The 13,857-nt window shown below is 42.7% G+C and overlaps 1 non-coding gene across 1 annotated transcript; it reads right to left on the bottom strand.

Moving 5' to 3' along the window:
- Positions 1–235: 235 nt before the first annotated feature.
- On the bottom strand, positions 236–342 carry LOC125499203 (small nucleolar RNA R71). Its single transcript, XR_007275920.2, has one exon. It is a non-coding gene; the product is annotated as a small nucleolar RNA R71 (small nucleolar RNA).
- Between the last annotated feature and the right edge of the window lie 13,515 nt (positions 343–13,857).

The raw sequence follows: 13,857 nt of genomic DNA, 5'->3' as shown, positions 1-13,857 counted from the left end.
TTTGTGGGGGGTCAGATGAAGATCCTCTAGACCATCTCGACAGGTTTCTTGAGATCTGTGCCATGATAACAACTAATGATGTCTCTCCTGACTACATCAAGATGCACTTGTTCCGGTCCTCTCTTACCGGAAAAGCAAAGTCATGGCTCAAGAGCTTGCCTGCTAATTCCCTCACTACATGGGAAGAAGTCACATGGCCTTCTTGAAGAAATACTTCCCGGAGTGGAAGACTGCGGACATAAGGAGGAAGATCTCCTCATTTGAGCAAGAGAACGATGAGACACTTGCCGAAGCTTGGGAGCGGTTCAAGGAGATGATCCGTTCATGCCCACACCATGAGTTCAACAAGAATCTACTCATGCGATTTTTCTATGATGGTCTTGATCCGATTTCACGGGCCAACCTTGATGCTGGAGCGGGAGGTCAACTATCTAAGATCCCGCAAGAACAACTTGAGTCCACAATTGAGGAAGTGATCAAGAACTACTCATGGGGTGGAAGACGAAGAGGTGCTCAACCTAAGAAGAGCGGAAAGTTTGAAATTGACCCATGGATCAAATTCAAGCAAGATGGACCAACTCGACAAGAAGCTCTCCAAGATCAATCTTGCATCGTCTACTCCTTCACAGGTAAACTCTTTTTCTTGTGATATTTGTGGTGGTACTAACCATGATACTTCTTATTGTGGAGGTACCCATTCGGAGCATGTGGCGGCAATAATTCAAGAGGAGATGGGTATCAAGGAAACCAAGGGTATAGGAACAATCAACAAGGAGGTTGGAGACAACCTCAACAAAACTACACCCAAGGATTCAACCAACCTCAACAAGGATGGAATCAACCTCAACAAGGGTACAACCAAGCTCACAACCAAGGGTTTGCGCAAGGGTATAACCAAAACCAAAACTATAACCAAGGTGGTTCCTCCTCACAAGGGTCCAACACTACCAAGCTCCACATCAAAGGACCAACAACCCAAAACCTCCCTCCAATCTTCCTTCCCACAAACAAAATCCCAACCTACACCATCTTCCGATCCAACCTCTCTCCAAATTCTCCAACAACTCCAATCCATGAACCAAATTCTCCAAAACCATGAGCAAAGGTTTCAAGAGCTACAAGCCCACAACAAAATGCTTGAAACCCAAATTGCCCAAGTAGCTGAGAAAATCCCTCACCCCACAAATCAACTTCCGGCCAACCCATCCTAACCCCAACCTCCATCAAGCCAAAGCCATTCATTTGAGGTCGGGAACAAGTTATGCGGGTCCTAAGATGCCAATGGGGAGTTAGAGAGGATGAAGAAGCTGAGGTTGTTGAGAAGGAGGATGGAGCTGAGGAAACTGAGAAAGAGGACGTTGAGGGAAGATGAGTCACATGTTCAAGTTGGTGACAAAAACCATTGCCATCACCTCCACCAACCAAATCTATGTGCCTCCGGTTCCCTATCCTCATAGGTTGGTAGAGAGAAAGTTGAGTGACAAGTTCACTAAATTTCTAATGTGATGAAGAGCCTGCAAATCAACATCCATTCCTTGAGGCTATGTCTCAAATGCCAGCTTATGCTAAGTTCTTGAAAGAGATCCTCTCCAATAAGCGAAAACTTGAAGATGAGCTTATCTCCCTACCTTACCAAGTGAGTGCTCTTGTGCAACGAACTATGCCCAAGAAGCAAAGAGATCCCGGGAGTTTCACCTTGCCGGTGAAGATAGGTGATTAGAGCCTAAGGGTGCACTGGCCGATCTGGAGCAAGTGTCAATTTGATGCCCCTTTCTATTGCAAAGCACCTGAAATTTCCTCTTCATCCTACGCGCAAAAGATTCAATTGGCGACCGCACTGTGAGAGTCCCTGTGGTGAGTTGGAGGATATACCGATTCAAGTTGGGCATGTGTTTGTACCATGCGACTTTGTGGTGATGGATATGGAGGAAGATCCTGAGACTCCTCTTATTCTGGGAAGAGAAGCTCTAAAGACTTTGGGTGCCGTGATAAACTGCAAAAACGACACAATCACGGTTGAGGTAGCTAATGAGCGGGTGGTGTTTGAGTTCTCTAAGACATTGAAGAGACCTATGATGGAGAGAATTTGCCGGGTAAGCCTAGTGAAAATGAGGTAGAGGACGAGAGTGTGGATAATTCTGGGAGAGTTGTGCTACTTTTACCGATGCCCTTAGCTTGGACATGGAAGAGGAAACGCAAGATGAGGCGTTTGAGGTTCTAGCTACATCATCCACTGATAAAGAGGAGTGTTCTAAGCCTCCTCCCAAGGTAGAGTTCAAACCCCTTCCCCTCTCTTAGATATGTTTTTCTTGATGATGCATGTACTTATCCTGTTATTGTCAATTCGAGTCTTGATGACATTTCTATATCAAAACTGATTGGAATTTTGCAAAAATATAAAGATGTCATTGGGTATTCGATTGATGACCTTAAGGGGATAAGCCCTTCTCTTGCTATGCATCGTATCCATCTCATCGATAGTAATGCCTCCTCCATCGAGCATCAGAGAAGGCTCAATCCCAACCTCAAAGAGGTTGTGAAAAAGGAGATCTTGAAACTACGTGACGCGGGAATCATCTATGCTATCTCAGATAGCAAGTGGGTGAGCCCGATTCACGTGGTTCCAAAAAAGGAGGCATGACTATAGTTGAGAATGAGAAAGGAGAAACAATCTCAACTAGGACTGTCACTGGGTGGAGAGTCTGTATTGATTACAGAAAACTGAACAAATCCACCCGGAAAGATCATTTCCCCCTTCCCTTCATTGACCAAATGTTGGAGAGGCTTGCTCGTCATTCACACTTCTGTTTTCTCGATGGTTATTCCGGATTCTTTCAAATCCCCATTCATCCGGATGACCAAGAGAAAACCACCTTTACTTGTCCGTATGGGACATTCGCATATCGAAGGATGCCCTTTGGTTTGTGTAATGCCCCATCCACTTTTCAAAGGTGTATGACAGCAATCTTCTCTAACATGCTAGAAGTGTTTATGAACGACTTTAGTGTGTGTGGTTTGACTTTTGACACATGTCTGGTTAATCTTGAATGTGTGTTAAAAAGGTGTCAAGAGACGAACCTGTCTGAATTGGGAGAAGTGTCACTTTATGGTCGAGGAAGGCATTGTCTTGGGCATAAAGTGTCGAAAAAGGGTATTGAGGTAGATCCGGCAAAGGTTTCGGTTATTGAGAAGCTTCCGCCACCGAACTCGGTGACGGGAGTTCGTGCTTTCCTTGGACATGCTGGTTTTTACCAGCGTTTCATCAAGGATTTCTCTAAATAGCCAAACCATTGACGAATCTACTTCAAAAGATGTAGATTTTGAGTTTGATGAGTCTTGTACTAAGGCTTTTGAAACTCTTAAAAAAAACCCTTACTTCTGCCCCCATTGTGCAAGCTCCGGATTGGAGCTTGCCTTTTGAACTAATGTGCGATGCTAGTGACTTTTCAGTGGGAGTTGTTCTTGGGCAACGCAAGGAAGGGAGGCTTCATGTGATAGCCTATGCAAGTAGGACTCTGGATGATGCTCAACGGAACTATGCAACTACGGAAAAGGAAATGTTGGCCGTGGTCTTTGCTTTTGATAAGTTCCGTTCCTACTTGACATGTAATAAGGCGGTGGTGTATACGGATCATTCTGCGGTCCGGTATTTGATGAGTAAGAAGGATGCCAAGCCTAGGCTCATTAGGTGGGTGTTGCTTCTTCAGGAGTTTGATTTTGAGATGAAAGAGAAGAAGGGGACGGAGAATGTGGTAGCTGACCATCTTTCTCGCCTCCCTCTTGATAATCTGGAGGAGATTCCTATCGAGGAAGATTTGAGAGAAGAAGCATTGTTCGCCATTTGAAATGAGGTTCCATGGTTCGCTGATTATGCAATTATTTGGCTTGTGGGATTGAACCTCATGGTTTTACTTCCCAACAAAGGAAGCGGTTCTTTAAAGAAGTTTCGAGGTTCTACTGGGATGACCCGCTCCTTTTTAAGAAGTGTGCTGATGGAGTGTTTAGGTGTGTTGCCTAATCATGAGATGCCTCGTTTTGACTCATTGCCATACTTTGGCATGTGGAGGCACGGTGGAGCAAGCAAAACTGTTGCTAAGGTGCTCCAATGTGGTATGTTCTGGCCAACATTGCAAAAGGATGCCCGGATTTGTGGTGGCTTGTGATAGATGTCAAAGGAGTGGTGGCATCACAAAGCGACACGAGATGCCTCAACAGAACATTCTTGAGGTTGAGCCGTTTGATGTCTGGGGAGTCGACTTTATGGGTCCATTCGTTCCTTCCTGTGGGAATGTTACATTCTTGTTGCGGTCGACTACGTGACAAATGGTTGAAGCCATTGCCTCTCCTACCAATGACCATAAGGTAGGACCAAGCTCTTGAAGAAGATCATCTTCCCTCGATTTGGGGTGCCCCGTGTGTTGATCAGTGATGGCGGTTCACACTTCGCCAAAAAGCAATTAGAAGCACTATTGAAGAAATACGGGGTGAATCACAAAGTAGGTCTTCCTTATCACCCCCAAACCCAGGCCAAGTTGAGGTCTCGAATCGAGAGGTTAAGAACTCCTTGAGAGAGTGGTCAATAGGACACGGAAGGATTGGTCTTTGAAGCTTGATGACCCTTTGGGCTCTTCGCACGGCTTTCAAGACACCTATAGGCACCACTCCCTATCGCCTTGTGTATGGCAAGGCATGTCATTTGCCGGTTGAGCTAGAGCACAAGGCTTGGTGGGCAGTTAAGGAGCTCAACATGGATCTTCACTTGGCGGGAGAAGCTCGAAAAGAAAGGCTAGTGAGCTGGAAGAACTTCGTTTTGACGCGTATGAGAGATTCTAGACTATACAAAGAGCAAACGAAGAAATGGCACGATCACCGGATTCAACAACGAGAATTCCGGGTTGGGGACAAGGTCTTGTTGTTCAACTCAAGACTAAAGCTTTTCCCCGGAAAGTTAAAGTCCAAGTGGTTGGGTCCTTTCTCTGTGTTGAAGACTACTCCATATGGAGCTTATGAGGTTATGGGTGAGAACGGTCCATTCTGGGTGAACGGTCGAAGATTGAAGCTCTACCATGATTCGCATGCTGTTGGTTCCATTGGTTGCTTGATTCTTCGCTCACCAGAGCGACTCTCATGATGGATGTATCCTTTTTAGTCAAGCTAATGACTTAAAACAAGCGCTACATCGGAGGCAACCCGTTTCTTTTCTTTCCTTTCTTTTATTTTAGTTTATTTTTCTTTTGATTGTTAGTTAAACTTGTGATCGATCAGCTGGCTGTGAGAGCTACTTTTAGACATATGATTTTTCTGAAAAATGGAGTGAGAAAGGAGTAATTGGGAAAGGGTGAATTTCCGCACCATGTTTTAAGGATGTTTTTGAGAAAAACAGAAGAAAAGGTGCTCCCGAACCTCCTCGAGGTGCGCCCGCACCTTAGGAAACATTTCGAAAAACATGCTTGGTGCTCCCGCACCTCCCCAAGGTGCTCCCGCACCATATTTCGAAAACTTTTTGCCAAAAAAACAGAAGATTAGGTGCTCCCGCACCTCCTGAAGGTGCGCCCGCACCTATAGAAAAGTTTCAAAAAAAAAACATTTGGTGCGCCCGCACCTCAACAAGGTGCTCCCGCACCAGATTTCGAGTGCAGTTTCAAAGGAAAACAGAAGGTTTCGTGCTCCCGCACCTCCTCAAGATCCGGCCACCACGACCCTTTTCCGGCGACTTTCGACGGCAAATCTCACCGGAATCTTCATCATCTTCCTCTCTACACCATTCAAGGGCACAAAAATTGGGGGTTTTGCAAGGATTTGATTTCTAGGGTTTCGAAATTGAGGATTTTCATATCCATGTTGGTAACTCTCTTCTAATCTTTTCTTTTTCATCAATAATCTAGTAATTTGGAGTTCTAGTGTGTTTTCTTTTAGATTGCATGCTTGTTTTCCATCAATTTTTTATTATTCATGAACTTTGCCCTTATTTGTGTTTGAAGTGGTGGTGAACAAGTGTGTTTCATGTTGATTGTGGTATTTTTCATGATTCTCTGAATTTTTGTGAACTACATTGCTTGAATTTCTAGCGTTGTTGATTCTTGTGCACCAATTGTGGTTGATTTGGTGAATCTGTCTTGAAAGTCTCTTGTAAGTGGTGATACTCTTGATTGTTAGCAACTTGGTTGCTACTAATTATGGATTGGCTAGCTGGTAGAGCTTAGGATTAGTTTTTTCTTTTTTTCTTTTTGTGTGTTCTTTTTGTCGAGAGTCCGTCTTGTGGTGTGTCATTGCAGCAGATCATCACTTCTCCTTCCCCTTTTTGCACAACAAAACTTCTTTACCACCACATGGGAAGAAGTAGTGGAGAAGGCTCCTCTAGGTCTAAGAGTGCAAAGACCGGGTGCTCGTCACAAGGACCCTCGTCTAGCTCTAATCCCCCTCCCCTCTATGCTGTGAAACTTCCCAATGCCGCTCATAAACAAATTTTTCAACAACTTTCTGAGCGCACGTTTCGTCCTACAAAGTTCTATGACTACACTACCTACAACTACCTTAACATCGAATCGATGATAAGGGAGATGGCAGGTAATGTCGGGTTATCGGAGTTTCTTGACGTCCATGCACCTACTTATGATCAACTCACTCTCGAATTCTTGAGTACGTTGAACATAAGTAAGGAGCCGGGCACGGGTGCTCTAGCTATTCAATTTCGTATGTTTAATCAAGCTAGAGCATTCTCCTTCGATGAATTCTGTGAGGCATTCGGGATGGATTCTCAAGCTCCCTGTGATGCCCCTTTGGGCACCATCTGGCAGGGATACAATGAGCAAGAATGGTGGGCTAAAATCACCAACGGCACGACTCCGTTTCGGACGAATTTGTCCAAAGCGTCGGAGATCATCCATCTTGCTCTCCGTTATTTCCATAGGATGTTGGTTTACACCATCTTTCCTAAACAAGAAGTAGGACAGTTGAGGAAGGACGAGTTGCTGGTTCTTTGGCTGGCCACTGACGGGGCCCACCATAGAGCCCGAATTAACTTTGTTGCGCTTCTCCTTCACCGACTGCAGGAGATTCGGGGGGGCACTACGATGACTGGGGAGATCCTTTGTGGTGGAATGGTTACCCAGCTAGCGTCCTACCTCGAGTTGGACGATGACCTGGCTCGCTTGGAAGCAAGCGTGCCTACTGTTGGTCAGTCCAACAGATTGGATGGTGCCAGTTTGCAGCAGATGAAATTTCTACGCGGTTACTAGAAGGAAAACTGCATTTGGCTTGTGGGGGGGGGGGGACCTTACTGTTTTATAGGGCCCGACTTCATCTGGGACCTCCCCGCTAACGGCGAAAACCGTTGGCGGGTTCCCCCTTCCAATGACGTCCCACGGGCTATCCCTGAGCCCATCCATACGGAGCGCATTCCACGCGTTCCGAGAGGTCCGAGGCCCGACCACCGCATTCCTGAGAGTGAGGTGGCCGAAGCTTCCTCCTCTCAATCCTTCGACATGGGCTCCGTCATGGCGGCCATAGCCCAGATGCAGGCCTCTCAGGAGGCCAATCACCGTGCGGTTACTGCTACTCTTGCCGGTATCCGCACCGACCTCGACCATGTGTCTAGGGTGGCTTGGCGCACTCACCTCGCCAATGTCCACTCCGGACATGAGCCTCCCTTCCCTAACCATCCCCACTATCCTCCTTCTTTCGACCTCAAGAAGGGCCGTTTGAGGAGCTTTCTTTCCGTCCTTACCCCCACTACTCATCCTACTATCCTGATGGGTACTCTGGTGGGTATTTCCCTCCTTACCCCCCTCCCGATGGGGGTAATGGTGGGAACTATTAGGAGCTTGTCATAACCCCCCCTCCCTCTCCCTCCTTTTGCAACTCCGAGCGCGGAGTTTTACTTAAGCTTGGGGAACTTGCATGTATGTCTATATCCTTGGGAGTTTTGGGGTCATCGATGGTTAGAATTTAGGCGTCTCATTGGTTTTCGGTATCAGTTGGTGATTGTTCCTGTCTATTGGTTTTGAGTTCCCCCACCCCTGCTGACTTCTCTTCACCTGTGTAGCTTTGCTTTGGTAGTTTTGTTCTGCTTTGCATATATAAAAAAAAAAAATAAATAAAAAATATTTTCCTCTTTTATTCTTTTTCTTCTTTTTTCTGCATTTAGGATAGCTTGGTTGCATGCATGATTTGTGGCTAAAGTGTTCATGTCTCGATTGGAAGACCTTCCTTATATTAGACTTGATGATTTTGGAAGCCCTGTTGTGACTTTAAGCGTCTCTTGAAAGTGATAACTTTTGGTAGAGTCTCTTTGAAATTAGACGAGTTGGATGAATGGATTGCCTTGCCCCTTGTGCGACAAACCCCAAAGGAGGGCCTAGAACCTCGTAAGACTCACTCACAACCCTCACCATTGATCGCCTAACTTGTGACTTGCATTTTAGCTCCCCAAGATTACATACCAACGAGCCTCTAGGAGAATGATTTAGGGCGTTTCTTTTGCTAGTAATAGGAGCTACAAAACCAAAAGCTTGAATACCTGCATAATATTCGCTTCTCAACCCATTTGAGCCTTTCTATCCTATTTTTTTTGCTTAACCCACATAATGAGTCATGGCCAAACTTTCCCCAAAGTGGAGTGCATGTGTAGTTTGTGTTGAGTTAAGTTGTTTTGATATTAAGTCTTGGTTGAAAGTGAGTTAATGTGCTTGTATGATCGCAAAAGTCAAGAAAAAAAATTTGTGAAAAAGAAAGAAAAAAGAAATAAAAGAAAGAAAGATCTTATTGTTTGATTTTGTTTCTTATTGAAAACGAAAAGAAAGAAAGATAAAATTGATGAGAAAAATGGAAAAGTTCACAAAATGAAAAAGGAACAAGTGAAATTCAAGGTTGTGTGTGAGATTTCTTTAATTGAGAATGGTGTTAGGACTAGCTTGGGGGAGTATTTACCCTAGTTTGTACTCCACTTACCCTTTTTGCACCACATTCCTAGAATATAATCCACACCCCTAACCTAGCCCCGTTACAACCTTAACAAAGTCCCTTTTGACTTCTAGATTGGACTTGATCTATTTAGTAGTGGCGGGCGAGATTTTGTGCAAGTCATGATGAGGGTCATCAAAGCGTGGTAGAGGCGAGCAATTATGGTTGAGAATCCCTAGGGAGGAGTCAAACTTGGGTCTTGGAAGTGGAGAAGAGTGAGAAATCATTCTTGGAAAGCTTTCTTTCAAAAAGACTCGGTTGATCGGTGGATTGAGACCTTAGAGTCACTCTTGTGCTTCCTAATCATCTTCCCTCTTGTGTTTGATTGGTCTGCTAAATCTTGCTATGAACTCATTTAGCTTGCATGTCATGTTTGTAACCTTGCATTTAGAACATGTAGGTTAGTTTGTTGCATGTTTCCCTTTTCGTTTTATTCTCTTTTTCTTCTTCTTTCCCTCATTCTCATTCTTGGTTTACTTGAGGACAAGCAAAACGCTAAGCTTGGGGGAGTTTCATAAGTGCGTTCCTAACGCACATTATGGCTTCCTTTTGGCTTGTTTTGGTTCCCCTTTTTCCCCTTTCTTCCCTCTTTTTCCTCACTTTTCCCTTCTATTCCATTCACTTGATCATACTTGATCATAGTGACATTTTGCTAGATTTTCGATCTATTTTAATCGAATTTCTAACACATATGCTTTCACCATGTTTGCTCGCGTTTTTATTGCAGGAATGACCCCTTTCGGGGCCGAGTAATGCGAGACATGGCACAAGGGAATGAGCTAGAGGATGAGAGGGAGCATGAGGTACGCCTAGAGCTCCCCCGCACTCGATGGTGCGCCCGCACATTCTGCTGGTGCGCCCGCACCATCGACTTATTATGAGACACATTACAGACGACTTCGGTGCGCCCGCACCCAGCACAAGGTGCGCCCGCACAAACTACTTGTGCGCCCGCACATCTTGACGAAGGAATTTAGACTGAGGCAGAAGACAAAGGTGCGCCCGCACCTATATCTGGTGTGCCTGCACCTGTTCCTTGTGCGCCTGCACCTTCTACGGAGCACTTTTACAAAGAGACAGAAGACTCAGGTGTGCCCGCACCTAAGCATGGTGTGCCCGCACCTCCTTTTGGTGCGCCCGCACCATGCGTTCCGGTATAGAAAATCGATCATTAAACCCCTTTTTCTTTAGTAGTTTTATACGGACGCTTTCATTCTAGTTTCGAGAGAATATTTTAGGGTTTGGTATTAGAGAGAAAACGCTTTAGTTTTCATTGATAATTGAGATTAGTGATCATAGTTTGTGATTCGATTTACATTCAAGGTACTTTTCATTCAATTCAATTCAAAGTTTTAGTTTTTATTTCATTCTTTCCGTCTTTGTTCTTGCTTTTGATTATTCTAGATCTTTATTCTCTTAGTCCCATAATTGCGATTTATATTAGTTTGATCATTACTTAATCATGTTTAGCCTTAGATTAGTCATAGATTTATTGTTTAATTGCTTTAACTCCATGATTAGTGAGTAGTTTCATAATCTAGGGTTAGGGTGAAAGTATGAATTAGGGTTTTAAATACGATGTTGATGTGATTGTGATGTATGGAGAAGCTTATGCATTGATCTTGGTGTTTTGAGACCTTAGGATAGATATTGATCACATTTATACTTTGGTATTTTGATTTCAAATGTTCTTAAATCGGATTTTGAACTCTTTTATCATCCCCAAGAATCAACTTAATTTCTATGCCAAGATATTGGATGGAAATTAAGGGGATCCTTCATTAGAGGTTTTCCAAACTTATTGAATCTCTTAATCAATTAACTAAAGACCATTCGAGAGAGGATTTAGTTGATAAATTAAGCGATTACTCTTGAGGACCATTCGAGAGAGGACTCGAGTATTTTAGAGGAGAACTAAACCTTGCATAATCGTCTTTGTTGCTTCACAATCGCATTAACAATCATCATCCGTTCTTATTCATACTAGTAACCTTAACTCTAGTGTCTTTTATCTGATATTTAAACTCGTGTTATTTGCTTGTTCGTGCTATTAGTTAGATTTAATCGATACCAAAATTCTTTCAAACCTCCAAATACCCTTCAATTAGGTAGTCTAGACTTGATAGACTTTAACCAATCCCTATTTCCCTGTGAATCGACCCTTGACTTGCCCTTACTATTCCCTTAGTAATTGCTTGTTAGGACTATAAATATTGTTTGGAAAGCGGTTCTTAGTGCCTTAACGACACACTAAAAACCTCTTATCATCGTGCGATGCAAATTGCAATTTTTTTAAATTTTTTTAATTAAAAAAAACTTGGAATGAGGCTGTTGCAAACTTGCAATAAAGATTTTGGTTTCTTCAAAAAAAAAATCATAGATTTGTAATAATAAATTATAGAAAATAAAGAAAAAGAGATAATTACATAAAAAAAATAAACCCTAGACTAGGATAAATGCCATAAAAATAAACAAAAAAATCAAATATAAAAAAATGAAATGATATTAAAACAGATAATAAAACTCAATTCCATAGAACTTAGATTTGAATTGAAATCCATGAATCACATGCAAAACACGAAATGAAACGAATAAACGAAGAAAAATAAAGAAAAAGAAAGAATACCGTCGGTGCTTTCTTTGCTTTCGACACCGTCGGTGCTGCCTTCACAACAACCTATAGTTCGGGGCATTCTTTTTCTCTCTTGCTCTCTTTCTCGATTGAGTAAATAAGTATGAACGAAGAACAACTCCCTTGATCTGTAACGACACCCTTCTTGAATGTTTGTTATTTGATGTTTACTTCTAGAAGTGAAACGAGCGAACTTCGAGTTACCTGAGATGTGGAGTTGAAAGAGGGAGAGAGGGAGAGAAAGAGAGAGAGAGAAAGAGAGAGAGAGAGGGAGAGAGGAAGACGCGGATGGGTACTGATGGGAGTTGAAGTTTTAGGTTAAGAGGGAGATTTGTTAGGGCGGCCAACTGATGTGCGTCGCATAGGCTTGGGGTCCGATGCAAATTAATAATTTGCAACGCACCTCAACGATGTGCGACGCAGATAGTTGTCAACGATGTGCGTCGAGGTCCAACGCACATAAGCTAGATGCATCGCACATCATCGAAATCCGACGCATATGGCTCATATCTGCTGGTTGAGAGTAGTTGTTTTGCGTCGCACTCTGGCTCCTATGCGACGAAAATTCATTTTTTGCGTCCTTTCCGTTGTAGTGCGACGCACTTGAGGGACGCAAATCGTCCTTGTTCTACTAGTGTTTTAATTAAGTTTAATATGAAGCTTAATGGAGTTCCTAATATTGGTGTGACAACGAGAAATTTGCTAAATGCTAGGGCCATGAATAATGTGAATGTGTGTATTATTGATGGCAATGTGATTAAAGGAAGAGCAACTGTGGATGATGATGAGGAAGAAGATGAATGTGTTGGAGAAGAGGATGATGAAACCGAAATAGAGGTTGAAAATGAAACAGAAAAAGAAAAGAACACAGAAAAAATCGAAAAAGAAAAAGACTAGAAAAATGAAAAATTGGAAAAAGAAAAAAAAAGAGAAGAAAGAGCAAAGGAAAAAGAAAAGAAGGTGGTTGAAATGGAAGAATTGGAGAAATCGGTTTTGAGAGCTTCTCGAACTAGTCAAAGAGTTCGAAACATGAAGGTGTTGAACTTTCCTTCTTTTGTGCTTACTACAAATGACGATAGTATTGATGATGATGAAATTCGGGTGATCGCCAAAGAAGTTCCTCCATCTAGGGAACAATCCCCTGTTCCCATGGACACCACTCCACCTAAAAGTGCGTCTCCACCTACTCCTAAAACACAAAACATCCGAATTCCTACTCCTTAATTCCAAACAACCTACATCTCCTATTACCAAGGGAAAGAAACCTGGAGTTCTTCCCATCTCAAAGGAACACATTGTTGTTCCTGATCCTAAGGAACAACCTGTCGAAACCAACCCACATAACTCCTCACCTTCTTCATCCCAAAATCCTACCATTGGTGCTACTTATACCTTTGCTCACGCACAAAGGTTAGATTACTTGTTTACATTGGTCATGGGTCACTCGGAATCAATGAAGGGCATGAATAGGTTAGTGCAAGGATTGATGGACAAGGTTGACAAGGCTTTGGATGGTCAAAAGTTGATTATGGAGCAACTTGGAGATATGACCACGTCCCTCCAAAAGATGACCAAGAAGTTGACGCATTTGGAGGATGTCGTGCTCAAGCTTAATCAAACCGTCGCAAGCAATCATAAGGAAGTGATGACTAAGTTGGATGATGTGGTGGAAGAAGTGGTCGAACAACCCTCCTCTCCTAAGCCTTAAACACTCTTCCTATTTTTTCTTTCTTTCTTATTATGGGAACAAATTTTTTTGTGTGTGTATTTTCTTTCTTTCCTTCCTTAGCATGCTACAATGGAACAATGATAATTTGATAATTCTGCATTGAATGTTTTTGCATGTGTGCGTCTCTTGAATGACTAATATTATTGGATTGCGGTTTTTGAGAGTTGAATGCTTTGTTCGCATATACTAAACAAATTATTTCTCACAAAGTTTGATGTTGTGATGTGTTTTGATATCATCTTTTCGAAATCGTTGAATAGTGTTTTTGAAGATGCCAAAGGGGGAAAGAGAAAGGCAATAAGAGTAATTTTTTCTCTAGCCATGTTTCATGTTCACAAGTTGATTTAAAATCGTCTTTTCTCTTAGTTACAAAATAAAATGAAAAGTCTATTAGAATTTAACTTAGTTGAATTACTTTGTTAAAAGGTTTATATGACTTATTTAAATTATATATTATATTGTGTATGCCTTTTGTTGCCATCTTCAAAAAGGGAAAAATTGTTGACCCTTGAGTTTTGAAGATAACTTAACCACA

Source organism: Beta vulgaris, chromosome 6, assembly GCF_026745355.1.
Source record: "Beta vulgaris subsp. vulgaris cultivar EL10 chromosome 6, EL10.2, whole genome shotgun sequence".
In the NCBI taxonomy this organism is placed as follows: Eukaryota; Viridiplantae; Streptophyta; class Magnoliopsida; order Caryophyllales; family Amaranthaceae; genus Beta; species Beta vulgaris.
This window is presented reverse-complemented; position numbering and strand designations above follow the sequence as displayed.